An 18,519-nucleotide genomic window follows, 5' to 3' on the forward strand; every position below is an offset into this window, starting at 1 on the left:
AATGGAATGGAATTCAATGTGGAATGGTATGTGGTAAGGAAAGTCGAATGGAATGGAATCGAATGTGGAATGGAATGGAATAGAATGTTGAATGGAATGTGGAATGGAATGAAATGGAATGCAATGTGGAATGGAATGGAACGGAATGGAATGTGGAATGGAATGGAATGGGATATGGAATGAAATGTGGAATGGAATGGAATGGAATGTGTAATGGAATGGAATGGAATGTGGAATGGAATGGAATGGAATGTGGAATGGAATGTGGAATGGAATGGAATGGAATGTGGAATGCAATGTGGAATGGAATGGAATGGAATGTGGAATGCAATGTGGAATGGAATGGAATGGAATGGAATGTGGAATGCAATGTGGAATGGAATGGAATGGAATGTGGAATGCAATGTGGAATGGAATGGAATGGAATGTGGAATGGAATGGAATGCAATCTGGAATGCAATGTGGAATGGAATGGAAAAGAATGTGGAATCCAATGTGCAATGAAATGGAATGAGGAATGGAATGGAATGGAATGGAACGGAATGTGGAATGGAATGGAATTCAATGTGGAATGGAATGGAATGGAAAGTGGGATGGAATGTGGAATGGATTGGAAGGGATTAGAATGGAAAGTGGAATGTACTGGAATGTAATGGATTTTGAAATGAAAATAAAATGGAATATTTAATGGAATGGAATGCAATGTGGAATGGAATGTATTGGAATGTGGAATGGAATGGAATGCAATGTGGAATGGAAGCTGGAAAGGAATGGAATGTGGAATGCAATGCGGAAAGGAAAGGAATGGAAGGGAATGTGGAAAGCACTTTAATGGAATGGAGTGGAAACTTCATTGGAGTTGAATGGAATGTGGAATTGAATGGAATGGAATGCAGAACGGAATGAAATGTGGAAAGCAATTTAATGGAATGGAGTGGAACACTCATTGGAGTGGAATGGAATGTCGAATGCATTCTGGTATGGGACGTGGAATGGAATGGAATTGAATCGAATGGAATGTGGAAGGCAATGGAATGGAATGGAATGGAATCTGGAATGGAATGGAATAGAATGGAATGTGGAATGGAATGGAGTGGAATGGAGTGTTTAATGGAATGGAATGGAATGTGGAAAGGAATGGAATGAAATGTGGAAAGGAATGGAATGGAATGTGCAATGGAATGAAATGGAATGTGGAATGGAATGAAAAGGAACGTGGAATGGCATGGAATGGAATGTGGAATGCAACGTGGAATTCAATGGAATGGAAAGGAATTTGGAATGGAATGTAGAATGGAACATGGAAAGGAAAGGAATGGAATGGAATGTGGAAAGGAATGGAATGGAATGTGGAATTCAATGGAATGTAATGGAATATGGAATCGAATGGAATGGAATGGAATGTGGAATGGAATGGAATGTGGAATGGAACGTGGAATGGAATGGAATGGAACTTGGAATGGAATGCAAAGAAATGTGAAATGGAAGGTGGAATAGAATGGAATGGAACATGGAAATGAATGGAATGGAACAAGAAATGGAATGGAATGGAACTTGGAATGGAATGGAACGGAATGTGGAATGGAATGGAATGGAAAGTGGAATGTGATGGAATTTAAAGTGAAATGCAATGGAATGAAATGTGTAATGGAATGGAATGGCATGGAATGTGGAATGGAATGTGGAAAGGAATGGCATACAATGTGTAATAGAACGGAATGGAATGTGGAATGGAAAGAGGATTTGAGTGTGCAATGGAAATGAATGGAATGTGGAATTGATTGTGGAACGGAATGGAATGGAATGTGGAATAGAACGTGGAATGGAATGTGGGATGGAATGTGTAATGGAATGCGATGGAATGTTTAATGGAATGCAATGGAATGTGGAATGGAACTAGGAATGGAACGTGCAATGGAAATGAATGTAATGTGGAGTGGATTGTGGAATGGAATGGAGTGGAACGTGGAATAGAACGTGGAATTGAATGTGGAATGGAACGTGGAATGGAATGTGGATTGCAATGTGGAATGGAGTGGAATGGAAAGCAATGTGGAATGGAATTTAATGGAATGGATTGGAATGGAAAGTGGAATGGAATGGAATGGAATGTGGAATGGAAGGTAGTGTGGAAAGGAACGTAATGGAATGTGGAATGGAATGTGGAATGTAAAGTGGAATGGATTGGAATGGAATGTGGAATGGAATGGAATGGAATGTGGAATGGAATGGAATGGAATGTGGAATGGAATGGAATGGAATGTGGAATGGAATGAAATGGAATGTGAAATAAAATGGAATGGAATGTGGAATTGAGTGGAATGGAATTTGGAATGGAATGGAATGGAAGGTGGAATGGAATGCAATGCAACGTCGAATGAATCAGAAGGGAATGTGGGAATGGAACGTGGAGTGGAATGGATTGGAATGGAATGGAATGGAAAGTGGAATGGAATGGAATCTGGAATGGAATAGAATATGGAATGGATTGGAATGGAATGGGGAATGCAATGTGGAACGGAATGGAACGGAAAGTGGAATGAAAATGAATGTGGAGTGGAATGGAATGCAGAATGGAATGTGGAATGGAATGTGGAATGGAATGTGGAATGCAATGCAATGGAATTGAATGGAATGTGGAATGGAAAGGAATGGAACTTGGAAAACAATACAATTGAAAGGAGTGTGAAATGGAATGGAAAGGAATGAGGAATGGAAGGGAATGGTATCTGGAATGGAATAGAATGTGGAAAGGAATGGAATGGAATATGGAATGCAATGTGGAATGGTGTGCAATGGAAAGTCGAATGGAAGGGAAACGAATGTGCAATGCGAAGTGGAAAGTCCTGGAACGGAATTTGGAACGGAATGTGGAAGGGAAAATAATGGAATGCGGAATGCAATGGAATGGGATGGAATGTGGAATGGGATGGAATGTGGAATGGGATGGAATATGGAATGGAATGGAATGGAATGTAACAGCATGTGGAAAGGAATGGAATGAAATGGAATGTGGAATGGAATGGAAAGGAATTGAAAGTGGAATTGAATGGAGTGGAATGTGGAAAGCAATGGATTGGAATGTGGAACGCAATGTGGAATGGAATGGAATGGAATGCGGAATGGAATGTGGAATGGAAATGAATGTGGAATTGAAAGGAATGGAATGTGGAATAGAATGGAATGGAATGGAATGTGAAATGGAAATAGAAGGCAATGTTTAAAGGAATGGAATGGAATGTGGAATGGAACAGAACGGAGTGTGGAATGGAATGGAGTGGAATATGGAATAGAATGTGGAATGTAAAGGAATGGAATGTGGAATGGATTGGAACGGAATGAGGAATGTAAAGTGAAATGGCTTCGTATGGAATGTGAAATGTAATAGAATGGAAAGTGGGATGGAATGTGGAACGGAATGGAACCAAATGGAGTCAAATATGGAAGGAAATGGAATGGAATGTTAAATGGAATTAGAATTGAATGTTTAATGGTATGGAATGGAATGTGAAATGGAATGGAATGGAATGGAAAGTGGATTGGAAGTTGGAATGGAATGGAATGGAATGGAATGTGGAATGGTTTGGAATGGAATGTGGAATGGAATGTGAAATGGAATAGAATGGAATGGAAAGTGGATTGGAAGGTGGAATGGAATGGAATGGAATGGAATGTGGAATGGATTGGAATGGAATGTGGTATGTAATGTGGATTGGAAAGTAATGGAAACTGGAATGGAATGTTGAATGGGATGATATGGAATGTGTAATGGAATGTGGAATACAATGGAATGGAATGCGGAATGGAATGTGGAATGGAATGGAATGTGGAATGCAATGTGGAATGGAATGGAATTCAATGTGGAATGGTATGTGGAAAGGAACGTCGAATGGAATGGAATCGAATGTGGAATGGAATGGAATAGAATGTTGAATGGAATGTGGAATGGAATGAAATGGAATGCAATGTGGAATGGAATGGAACGGAATGGAATGTGGAATGGAATGGAATGGGATATGGAATGAAATGTGGAATGGAATGGAATGGAATGTGGAATGGAATGGAATGCAATCTGGAATGCAATGTGGAATGGAATGGAATGGAATATGGAACGGAATGGAATGGAAAGTGGAATGCAATGTGGAATGGAATGGAATGTGGAATGCAATGTGGAATGGAATGGAATGGAATGTGGAGTGGAATGGAATGCAATCTGGAATGCAATGTGGAATGGAATGGAAAAGAATGTGAAATCCAATGTGCAACGAAATGGAATGAGGAATGGAATGGAATGGAATGGAACGGAATGTGGAATGGAATGGAATGCAATGTGGAATGGAATGGAATGGAAAGTGGGATGGAATGTGGAATGGATTGGAAGGGATTAGAAGGGAAAGTGGAATGTAATGGAATGTAATGGATTTTGAAATGAAAATAAAATGGAATGTTTAATGGAATGGAATGCAATGTGGAATGGAATGTATTGGAATGTGGAATGGCATGGAATGCAATGTGGAATGGAAGCTGGAAAGAAATGGAATGTGGAATGGAATGAAATGCAATGCGGAAAGGAAAGGAATGGAAGGGAATGTGGAAAGCAATTTAATGGAATGGAGTGGAAACTTCATTGGAGTTGAATGGAATGTGGAATTGAATGGAATGGAATGCAGAACGGAATGAAATGTGGAAAGCAATTTAATGGAATGGAGTGGAACACTCATTGGAGTGGAATGGAATGTGGAATTCATTCTGGTATGGGACGTGGAATGGAATGGAATCGAGTCGAATGGAATGTGGAAGGCAATGGAATGGAATGGAATGGAATGTGGAATGGAATGGAATAGAATGGAATGTGGAATGGAATGGAATGGAATGGAGTGTTTAATGGAATGGAATGGAATGTGGAAAGGAATGGAATGAAATGTGGAAAGGAATGGAATGGAATGTGCAATGGAATGAAATGGAATGTGGAATGGAATGAAAAGGAACGTGGAATGGCATGGAATGGAATGTGGAATGCAACGTGGAATTCAATGGAAAGGAAAGGAATTTGGAATGGAATGTAGAATGGAACATGGAAAGGAAAGGAATGGAATGGAATGTGGAAAGGAATGGAATGGAATGGAATGTGGAATTCAATGGAATGTAATGGAATATGGAATGGAATGGAATGGAATGGAATGTGGAATGGAATGGAATGTGGAATGGAACGTGGAATGGAATGGAATGGAACTTGGAATGGAATGCAAAGAAATGTGAAATGGAAGGTGGAATAGAATGGAATGGAACATGGAAATGAATGGAATGGAACATGAAATGGAATGGAATGGAACTTGGAATGGAATGGAACGCAATGTGGAATGGAATGGAATGGAAAGTGGAATGTGATGGAATTTAAAGTGAAATGCAATGGAATGAAAAGTGAAATGGAATGGAATGGCATGGAATGTGGAATGGAATGTGGAAAGGAATGGCATACAATGTGTAATAGAACGGAATTGAATGTGGAATGGAACGAGGATTTGAATGTGCAATGGAAATGAATGGAATGTGGAATCGATTGTGGAATGGAATGGAATGGAATGTGGAATAGAACATGGAATGGAATGTGGGATGGAATGTGTAATGGAATGCAAAGGAATGTGGAATGGAACTAGGAATGGAACGTGCAATGGAAATGAATGTAATGTGGAGTGGATTGTGGAATGGAATGGAGTGGAACGTGGAATAGAACGTGGAATTGAATGTGGAATGGAACGTGGAATGGAATGTGGATTGCAATGTGGAATGGAATGGAATGGAATGCAATGTGGAATGGAATTTAATGGAATGGATTGGAATGGAAAGTGGAATGGAATGGAATGGAATGTGGAATGGAATGGAATGGAATATGGAATGGAATGGAATGGAATGTGAAATGAAATGGAATGGAATGTGAAATGAAATGGAATGGAATGTGGAATTGCATGGAATGTAATTTGGAATGGAATGGAATGCATTGTGTAATGGAATTGAATGGAATATAATTTGGAATGGAATGGAATGCAGTGTGTAATGGAATTGAATGGAATGTGGAATTGAATGCAATGGAATGTGGAATGGAATGGAATTGAAAATAGAATGGAATGGAATGTGGAATGGAAAGTGGAGTGGAATTGAATGGAATGTGGAATGGAATGGAATGGAATGGAAAATGGAGTGGAATTGAATGGAATTTGGAATGGAATGGAATGGAATGGAAAGGAATGGAAAGGAATGGAATGGAAAGGAATGGAATTGAATGGAATGGAATGTGGAATGCAATGGAATGGAAATTTGGAATAGAATGGAAGGGAATGGAATGTGGAATGGAATGGAATGGAATGTGGAATGGAATGGAATTGAATATGGAATGGAATGGCATGGAATGTCGATTGGAATGGAATGGAATGTGGAATGGAATGGAATGCAATGTGGAAAGGAAAGGAATGGAATGTGGAATGGAATGGAATTGAATGGAATGTGGAACGGAATGGAATGTGGAATAGAATGGAATGAAATGTGGAATGGAATCTGGAATGGAAGGCAATGAAATGTGGAATGGAATGGAATGGAATATGGAATGTAATGTGGAATGGAATGAGGAATGGAAACTGTAACGGAATGGAATGGAATGTGGAATGGAACGTGGAATGGAATGTGGAATGGAATGCGGAATGGAATGTGGTATGGAATGGAATGTGGAATGGAATGTGAAATGGAGTGTAAAGGAATGCAAAGTGTAATGGAATGTAATGGAAAGTGGGGACGGAATGGAATGGAATAGAATGGAATGTGGAATGGAATGGAATGGAATGTGGAACATAACATGGAATGGAATGGTATGGAATGTGGAATATAACATGGAATGGAATGGAATGGAATGTGGAACGCAGTGGAATGGAATGTGGAATTGAATGTTGTGGAATGGAATGGAATGAAATATGGAATGCAATGGAATGCAATCAGGAAAGGAATGCAATGTGGAATGGAATGTGGAATGGAATGGAATGGAATGTGGAATGAAATGCAAGGGGATAGAATGTGGAATGGAGTGGAACGGAAAGTGGAATGGAATAGAATGTAATGTGGAAGTGAATGGAATGGAATGGAATGTGGAATGGAATGTAAAATGGAATATCGAATGCAATGTGGAACTGAATGGAATGGAATTTGGAATTGAATGAGCAATTGAAAGGAACTCGATGTGGAAAAGAATGTTGAATGGTATCGAATGGAATTTGGAAAAGAATGTGCAGTCCAATGGAATGGAATGTGGAATGGAATGGAATGGAATGTGGAATGGAATGTGGAATGCAATGGAACGGAATGTGGAACAGAATGGAATGGAATGGAATAGAATGTGGAATAGAATGGAATGTGGAATGGAATGTGTAATGGAATGGAGTGGAATGTGGAATGGAAGGTGTAGTGGAATGGAATGCATTGTGCAAAGGAATGGAATATAATGGTAATTAACGTAGAATGGTATGAAATGGAATGTGGAATGGAATGGAATGCTGTGTGGAAAGCAAAGTGGAATGGAATGGAATGGAATGTGGAATGCAATGTGGAATGGAATGGAATGGAATTAGAAATGGAATGTGGAATGGAATGGAATATAACATGCAATGGAATGGAAGGAAAAGTGGAATGGAATGGAATGGAATGTGCAATGGAATGTGGAATTGAATGGAATGTAATGTTTAATGGAAACTGGAATGGAAGGTGGAATGGAATTTAATGCAAAGTGGAATGGAACGCACAAGGGAATGTAGACTTTAATGGAATGTAACATGGAATAGAAAGTGGAATGTAACGTATAACTTAATGGAATGGAACGTGGAATGGCATGGAATGTAGAGTGAACTGAGGAATGGAATGAAATGGAATGGAATGGAATGGAATGGAATGTGGAATGGAATGGAATGGAATGTGCAATGGTATAGAATGGAATGTGGAATGTAATGTGGAATGGAATGGAATGGATTGGAATGAAATGGAATGTGGAATGCAATGGAAAGGAGTATGGAATGGAATGTGGAATGGAATAGAATGGAATGTGGAATGCAATGGAATGGAATTTGGAATGGAATGTGGAAAAGAATGTAATGGAATGTGGAATGGAATGTGGAATGGAATGCAATGGAAAGTGGAAAGCAATGCAATGCAATTTGGAATGGAATGGAATGGCATATGGAATTGAATGGAATGGAAGATTGAATGGACAGCAATTTAACATGGAATGGAAAGTGGGATGGAACGTGGAATGGAATGTGGAATGGAAAATGGAACGGAACTTGGAATGGAAAGTGGGATGGAAAGTGGAATGGATCGTGGAATAGAACGTCGAAGGAAATGGAATGGAAAGTGGAATGGAATGGAACGGAAAGTGGAATGGAAAGGAATTGAATGGAATGGAATGTGGAATGGAATGGATTGGAATAGAAGGTGGAGTGTGGAATGGAAAGGAATGGAATGTGGAATGGAATGTGGAATTGAAAGTTTAAAGGAATGGAATTGAGTGGTATGGAATGGAATGTATAATGGAATGAAATGCAATGTGGAAAGGAGTGGAATGGAATGGAAAGTGGAATGGAATGGAAATGAATTCGGAATAGATTGGAAAGGAATGTGGAATAGAATTGAATGGATTGAGGAATGGAATGGAATGGAATGGAATGGAAACGAACGTGAAATGGAATGGAATGGAATGTGGAATGGAATGTGGAATGTAATCAAGTGGAATTAAATGGAATGTGAAATGGAATTGAATGGAATGTGGAACGGTATGGAACGGAATGTGGAAAGGAATGGAAATTGGAATGGAATGGATTGTGGAATGGAATGAAATGGAATGGAATTTGAAATGCAATGGAATAGAATTTGGATCAGAATGGAACGGAATGTGGAATAGAAAGTGAAATGGAATATAATGGAATGTGGAATGGAATATGAAATGGAATGGAATGAATGCAGTCTGGAATGGAATGTGGAATAGAATTTGGAATGGAATGTGGAATGGAATGTGGAAAGGAATGAAATGGAATTTGGAATGGGATTTGTAATGGAATGGAATGGAATGTGGAATGGAATGGAATGGAATGGAATGTGGAAAGAAATGCAATGCAATGTGGAATGGAGTGGAATGGAATATGGAATGGAATGGAATGGGATGTGGAATGGACTGTAATTGCACATGGAATGGAACATGGGATGGAACTTGGAATGGAATGCAGAAAGGAAAATGGAATGGAACGTGGAATGGAAGGTGGGATGGAACATGGAATGGAACATGGAATGGAACGTGGAAGGGAATGGAATGGAAGGTGCAATGGAATGGAGTGGAATGTGGACTGAAATGGAAATAAATGTAATGGAAATTGGAAAGGAATGGACTGGAATGTGGGGTGGAATGTGGAATGGAAAGGAATGGAATGTGGACTGGAATGTGGAACGGAATCTGGAATGGAATGGAATGCTATGGAATGGAACGTGGAATGGAATGAAATGGAATGAAGGCAATCTGGAATGGAATGTGGAATGGAATTTGGAATGGAATGTGGAATGCAATGGAAAGGAATATGGATTGGAATGCGGAATGGAATGCAATGGAATGTGGAATGGAATGTGGAATGGAATGGAATGTGGAAAGCAATGCAATGCTATGTGGAATGGAGTGGAATGGAATATGGAAAGGAATGCAATGGAATGTGGAATGGACTGGATTTGATCATGGAATGGAACATGGGATGGAATGTGGAATGGAATGGGGAAAGGGGAATGGAATGTTGAAAGGGAAATGGAATGCAACTTGGAATGGAAAGTGGGATGGGAATTGGAATGGAATGTGCAATGGAACGTGGAAGGGAATGGAATGGATGGTGGAATGGAATGGAAAGGAATGTGGAATGGAATGGAAATGAATGGAATGGAAATTGGAATGGAATAGACTGGAATGTAGGGTAGAATGAGTAATGGAATGGAATGGAATGTGGAATGGAATATGGAATAGAATGGAATGGTATGGAATGGAATGAGGAATGGAATGAAATGGAATGTGGAAAGGAATGGCATATAATGGAATGTGGAATAGAATGGAACGGAATTCGAAACAGAATGGAAAGTAATGTGGAATAGAATGGAACGGATTGTGGAATGGAATGGAATGGAACGTGAAATGGAATGGAATGGAGTGTGGAACGGAGTGTGGAATGGAATGGAATGGAAGGGAATGGAATGGAAAGGAATGTGGAATGGAATGGAATGGAATGGAATGGAATGGAATGGAATGTAACGTGAAATGGAATGGAATGGAGTGTGGAACGGAGTGTGGAATGGAATGGAATGGAAGGGAATGGAATGGAAAGGAATGTGGAATGGAATGGAATGGAATGGAATGGAATGGAATGGAATGTGAAATGGTATGGAATGGAATGGAACGAAATGGAATGGGAATGAATGGAATGTGGAATGGAACGAAATGGTATTTGGAATGGAATGAAATGGAAAGTGGAATGGAATGTGGAATTGAATGGAAAGAAATGTGAAGTGGAATGGAATGGAATGGAATGGAGTGGAATGTTGAATGGAATGGAATGGATTGTGGAATGGAATGCAATGGAATGTGGAATGGAATGGAAAGTTAAACGGAATGGAATGGAATGTGGAATGGAATGGAATCGATTTTGGAATGGAAAGAAATGGAATGTGGATTGGAAAGTCGAATGGAAAGGAATGTGCAATGGAATAGAATGGAATCCAGAATGGAATGCGGAATGAATTGGAATTGAATGTGGAATGGTATTTGGTATGGAATGGAATGGAAAATGCAACGGAACGGAATGGATTGTGGAATGGAATTGAATGGAATGGTTTAGAATGTGGAATGGAATGTGGAATGGACTGGAATTGAACATGGAATGGAAGCTGGGGTGGAACGTGGAATGGGACTTGAAATGGAAAGTGCAATGGAAAGTGAAATGGAACGTGGGATGGAAGGTGGAATGCAAAGTGGAATGGAACGTGGAAGGGAATGGAACGGAAGGTGGAATGGAATGGAAAGCAATGTGGAATGGAATGGAATGGCACTTGGAATACAATGTGGAATGGAATGAAGTGGAATGTGGAAGGGAATGTGGACTGCAATGGAATGCAAAGTGGAAAGCAATGCAAAGCAATGAGGAATGGAATCGAATGGAATATGGAATGGAGAGGAATGGAATGTGGAATGGACTGAAATTGAACGTGAAATGGAACATGGGTGTGAATGTGGAATGGAACATGGAACGGAACATGGAATGGAACATGGAAGATAATGGAATGGAGGGTGGAATGGAATGGAATGGAGTTTGGAATGGAATGGAAAGGAATGCAATGGAAAGTGGAATGGAATGGAATGTGGAATGGAATGGAATTTGGAATGGAATGGATTAGAATGTAGAGTGGAAAGTGGAATGGAATGGAATGGAATGTGGAATGGAATGTGGAAAGGAATGTGGAATGGAATGGAATGGTCCGCAATGGAATGTGGAATGAAAAGAAATGGAATGTGGAAACGAATGGAACGGAATGGAATGTTGAATGGAATGGAATGGAATGCTGAATGGAATGGAATGGAATGGAATGGAATGTGAAATGGAATGGAATGGAATGTGGAATGGAATGTAGAATGGAATGGAATGGAATGTGGAATGGAATGGAATCGAATGTGGAATGGAATGAAATGGAAAGTGGAATGGTACGGAATGTAAAGTGGAATGGAATGGAATGTGGAATGAAAAGTTTAATGGAATGGAATGGAATATGGAATGGAAAGTGGAATGCAATGCAATGCAATGTGGAATGGAATGCAATGCATTATGTGAATTATGTGCATTATGGGCATAATGCAATTCATTATGTGCATTATGTGCAATGCATTATGTGCATTATATGCAATGTGGAATGCAATGCAATGCAATGCAATATGGAAAGGAATGGAATGGAATGCGGAATGGAATGGAGTGGAATGTGGAATGGAATGGTACGGAATGTGGAATGGAATGTGGAATGGAATGAAATGTGGAATGGAATATGGAATGGAATGGAATGGAATGTGGAAAGAATGGAATGTGGAAAGGAATGGAATGGAATGTGGAATAGATTGTGGAATGGAACAGAATGCATTGTGAAATGCAATGGAATGGAATGTGGAATGGAATGTGCAATGGATTGTAATGCAATGTGGAATGGAATGTGGAATGGAATGGAATGGAATATGGAATGGGATGTGGAATGGTATCTTTAATGGAATCTGGAATGGAATGTGGAACAGAATGTGGAATGGAAAGGGGAATGGAATGGAATGGAATTTGGAATGGAATGTGGAAAGGACTGGAATGGAATGTGGAATGGAATGTGGAATGGAATGCAATGGAACGTGGAAAGCAATGAAATGCAATGTGGAATGGAATGGAATGGAATATGAAATGAAATGGAATGGAATGTGGAATGGACCGGAATTGAAAATGGATTGGAAAGTACTAGGGAATGTGGAATGCAAGGACGAATGGGAAATGGAATGGAAAGTGTAATGGAAAGTGGCATGGAACGTGGAATGGAACGTGGAATGGAATGTGCAATAGAATGGAACGGAAGGTGGAATGGAATTGTATGGAATGTGGAATAGAATGGAAAGGAATGCAATGGAATATGGAATGTAATGGATAAGAATGTAGAGTGGATTGTGAAATGCAATAGAATGGAAAGTGGAATGCAATGTAGAAGGGAATGTGGAATGGATTGGAATGGTCCGCAATGGAATGTGGAATGGAAAGTAATGGAATGTGCAAAGGAATGGAATGGAATGGAATGAGGAATTAAATGGAATGGATTGCAGAATGAAATGGAATGGAATGTGAAATGGAATGGAAAGGAATGTGGAACAGAATGTGAAATGGAATGGAATGGGATGTGGAATGCAATGTGGAAAGGAATGGAATGGAATCTGGAATCGAAAGGAATGTAATGTTGAATGGTATGAAATGTAATGTGGAATGAAATGGAAAGTGGAATGAAATGCAACGGAATGTGGAATGGAATGCGGAATGGAATGTGGAATGGAATGTAATGGAATTAGGAATGGAATGTGGAATTGAAAGTGAAACGGAATGTAATGGAATTTGTAATGGAATGTGGAATGTAATAGAATGGAATATGGAATGCAATGGAATGGAATGTGGAATGGAATGAGTAATGGAATGTGGAATGGAATGTGGAATGGAATGGAATGGAATTGAATGTGGAATGGAATGGAATGGAATGTAGAATGCAGTGTGAAATGGAAATTGGAATGGAATGTGGAATGGAATATGCAAAGGAGTGTGGAATGGAAAGAGGAAAGGAATGGAATGCAATTTGGAATGGAATCTGGAATGGAATAGAATGGAATGTGGAATGGAATGCTGAATGGAATGGAATGGAATGTGGAAAGCAATGCAATGCAATGCAGAATGGAATGGAATGGGATATGGAATGGAATGGAGTGAAATGTGGAATGGACTGGAATTGAACTTGGAATGGAATGTGGGATGTAACGTGGAAAGGAATGTGGAATGGAAAATGGAATGGAAAGTGGAATGGAAAGTGGGATGGAACGTGGAATGGAACGTCGAAGGGAATGGAATGGAAGGTGGACTGGAAGGGAATGGAATGTGGAATGGAATGGATTAGAATATAGGGTGGAATGTGTAATGGAATGGAATGGAATGTCGAATAGAATCTGGATTGGAAAGTGGAATTGAATGGAGTGGTATGGAATGGAATCTGGAATGGAATGAAATGGAATGTAGAATGGAATGAAATGGAATGTGTAATGGAATGAAATGGAATGTGTAAAGTAATTTAATGGAATAGAATGTGGAATGCAACGGAATTGAATTTGGAATGGAATAGAATGGAATGTGGAATAGAATGGAATGGATTGGGGAATGGAATGGAATGGAATGGAAAGGAACGTGAAATGGAAAGGAATGGAATGTGGAACGGAATGTGGAATGTAATGAAATGGAATGTGGAATGGAATGGAATGGAATGTGGAATGGTATGGAATGGAATGTGGAATGGAATTGAAAGTGAAATGGAATGGAATGTGGAATGAAGTGAAATGGAACGGAATTTCAAATGGAATAGAATAGAACGTGGAACGGAATGGAATGGAATGTGGAACGGAAAGTGGAATGGAATATAATGGAATGTGGAATGGAATATGAAATTGAATGGAATGAATGTATTCTGAAATGGAATGTGGAATGGAATTTGGAATGAATGTTGAACAGAATGTGGAATGGAATGGAATGGAATTTGGAATGGAAAGTGGAATGGAATGCAATGAAATGTGGAATGGAATGTGGAATGGAATGGAATGGAATGGAATGCGGAAGGCAATGCAATGCAATGTGGAATGGAGTGGAATGGAATATGGAATGGAATGGAATGGAATGTGGAATGCACTGGAATTGAACATGGAATGGAACGTGTGATGGAATGTGGAATGGAATGGGGAATGGAATGTGTAGTGGTATAGAATGGAATGTGGAAAGGAACGTCTACTTTAACGGAATGTGGAATGGAATGGAATGGAATGGTATACGGAATGGAATTGAATGTGGAATGGAATGGAATGTGGAATGGAATGTGGAATGGAATGGAATACAATGTGTACTGCAATGGAATGGAATGTCGAAAGGAATGGAATGGAATGTGGAATGGAATGTGAAATTGGATGGAATGGAATGTGTAATGGAATGTTGAATGGAATGAAATGGGCTGCAGAATGCAATGTGGAATGGAAAGGAGTGGAATGTGGAATGGTATATGAAAGGTAATGGAATGAAATTTGGAATGGAACGTGGAATGGAACTTCAAATGGAACATGAAATGGATTGTGGAATGGAGTGGAATGGAACATGGAATGTAACGTCAAATGGAACATGGAATAGAAGGTGGAAAGGAATGGAATGCAATGTGGAATTGAATTGAATGTGGATTGGAATGGAATGTGGAATCGATTGGAATGAAATGTGGAATGGAATGTAGAATGGTTTGGAATCTGGAATTGTAAGTGGAATGGAATTCAATGGACTTTGGAATGGAATGTGGAATGGAATGGAATGGAATGGAATGTGGAATGGAATGGAATGTGGAATGGAATGTGCAATGGATTGTGGAATGGAATGGAATGAATTTGGAATGGATTGTAATGGAATGTGGAATGGAATGTGTTATGTCATGAAATAGAATAAGAAATAGAATGGAATGGAAAGTGTGATGGAATGCAGAATGGAATGGAATGGAATGAGGAATGCAATGGAATGTAACGGAATGAGAAATGGAAATAGATTGGAATGTTTAATTGAATGGAATGGAACGTGAAAGGGAATGTGGAAAGGAGTGGAATGGAATATGGAAAGGAATGTGGAATGGATGGTGGAATGGAACGTTCGATCGATTGTGGAAAGGAATGTGGAAAGGAATGTGGAAAGGAATGTGGAATGGAATTTGTAATGGAATGGAATGGAATGGAATGGAATGTGTATTGGAATCGAATGGAATGGAAAGTGTAATGGAATGGAATGGAACGGAATGTGGAACGGAATGGAATGGTATGTGGAATGGAATGTGGAACGGAATGGAATGGAGTGGAATTGAATTTGAAATGGAATCGAATGGAATGTGGAACGGAATGGAATGGAGTGGAATTGCATTCGAAATGGAATTGAATGGAATGTTAAATGCAATGGAATGGAATGTGGAATGGAATTCAATGGAATGTGGAATGGAATAGAATGGAATGTGGGATGGAAGGTGGAAAGGAATGGAATGTGGAATGGAATGGAATGGAATGGAATGGAATACGGAATGGAATTGAATGTGGAATGGAAGGGATTGGAATGTGGAATGAAATGTGGAACAGAATGGAATGGAATGTGAACTGCAATGGAATGGAAGGTCAAAAGGAATCGAATGCAATGTGGAATGGAATATGGAATGGAATGTAAAGGATTGTGGAATAGAATGGAATGAAATGTGGAATGGAATGGAAAGGAATCTGGAATGGAATGGAATGGAATGTGGAATGGAATGGAATGTGGAATGGAAAGTGGAATGAAATCGAATGGAATGTGGAATGGAATTTGGAATGGAAAAAAATGGAATGTGGAATTGAATGTGGAATGGAAAGGAATGGTATGTGGAACAGAATGTGGAATGCAATGAAATGGAATGTGGAATGAGATGCATTGGAAAGTGGAATGGAATGTGTAACGGAAAGGAATGGTATGTGGAATGGAATGGGAATGCTTGTAATTTAATGTGCAATGGAATGGAATGGAATTAGAATGGAATGTGGAATGCAACGTAATGGAAAGTGAAATAGAATATGGAATGGGATGGAACAGAATGTGGAATGGAATGTGGAATGGAATGGAATGGAATGCAGAATGGAATGTGGAATTGAATAGAATGGAATGTGGAATGGAATGTGGAATGGAATGGAATGGAATGTGGAATGGTTTGTGGAATGGAATGTGAAATGCAACGGAATGGAATGTGGAACGGAATGGAATGGAATGTGTAGTGGTATAGAATGGAATGTGGAAACGAACGTCTACTGGAACGGAATGTGGAATGGAATGGAATGGAATGGTATACGGAATGGAATTGAATGTGGAATGGAATGGAATGGAATGTGGAATGGAATGTGGAATGGAATGGAATGCAATGTGTACTGCAAGGGAATGGAAAGTCAAAAGGAAAGGAATGGAATGTGGAATGGAATGCGAAATGGGATGGAATGGAATGTGGAATGGAATAGAGTGGAATGTGGAATGGTATATGAAATGGAATGGAATGAAATTTGGAAGGGAACGTGGAATGGAACTTCAAATGGAACATGAAATGGATTGTGGAATGGAGTGGAATGGAACGTGGAATGTAACGTCAAATGGAACGTGGAATAGAAGGTGGAAAGGAATGGTATGCAATGTGGAATTGAATTGAATGTGGATTGGAATGGAATGTGGAATCGATTGGAATGAAATGTGGAATGGAAAGCAGAATGGTTTGGAATCTGGAATGATATGTGGAATGGAATTCAATGGACTTTGGAATGGAATGGAATGGAATGGAATGTGGAATGGAATGGAATGTGGAATGGAATGTGCAATGGATTGTGGAATGTAATGGAATGGAATTTGGAATGGATTGTAAAGGAAAGTGGAACGGAATGTGTTATGTAATGGAATGGAATATGAAATAGAATGGAATGGAAAGTGTGACAGAATGCAGAATGGAATGGAATGGAATGTGGAATGCAATGGAATGTAACGGAATGTGAAATGGAAATAGAATGGAATTTTTAATTGAATGGAATGGAACGTGGAATGGAATGTGGAAAGGAGTGGAATGGAATATGAAATGGAATGTAGAATGGATGGTGGAATGGAACGTTGGATGGATCGTGGAAAGGAAAGTGGAAAGGAATGTGGAATGGAATGTGGAATGGAATGGAATGGAATGCAATGGAAGGTGTAATGGAATCGAATGGAACGGAAAGTGGAATGGAATGGAATAGAATGTGGAATGGAAGGGAATGGAACCTGGGATTGAATGTGGAATAGAATGGAATGGAACGCAGAATGGTATAAGAAATGGAATGGAATAAATTGTGGAATAGAACGTGGAATGGAACGTGGAATGGAAAGTGGAATGGAACGCGGAGTGGCACGTGGAATGGAATGTGGAATGGAATGGAATGGAATGTTTAATTAAAGTGGAATGGAATTGAATGGAATGTGGAATGGAATGGAAGGGAACGTTAAATCGAATGTGGATAGGAATAGAAAGGACTGCGGAATTGATTGGAATGGAATGTGGAATGGAATGGGGAATGGTTTGGAATGTGGGATGGTATGTGGAAAGGAATGCAATGAAATGTGCAATGGAATGGAATGGAATGGAATGTGGAATGGAAAGTTGAATGGAATGGAATGGAATGAAATGTGGAATGATATCTGGAATGGAACGGAATGGAATGTGGAATGGTACGTGGAATGCAATGGAATGGAATGTGCAACGGAATGTGGAATGGAATGGAATGGAATGTGGAATGGAATGTGGAATGGAATGGAATGTGGAATGCAATGGAATGGAATTTGGAATGGAATGTGGAATGTAATGGAATGGAATGTGGAATGAAAAGCAAAGGAATGTTTAATGGAATGGAAAGGAATCTGGAATGCACTCTGGAATGGAATGGAATGGAATGTGGGATAAAACGTGGAATGGAATGGAATGGAATGGAATGGAATGTGGAATTGAATGTGGAATGGAAAGGAATGAAATGTGGAAAGGAATGCAATGGAATGTAGAAAGGAATGGAATGGAATCGAATAGATTTTGAAATGGAATGGAATGGAATGGAATGTGGAATTGAATATGGAATGGAATGGGGTGGATTGT

The sequence above is a fragment of the Pongo pygmaeus genome, chromosome 16 (assembly GCF_028885625.2).
Source record: "Pongo pygmaeus isolate AG05252 chromosome 16, NHGRI_mPonPyg2-v2.0_pri, whole genome shotgun sequence".
NCBI lineage: Eukaryota > Metazoa > Chordata > Mammalia > Primates > Hominidae > Pongo > Pongo pygmaeus.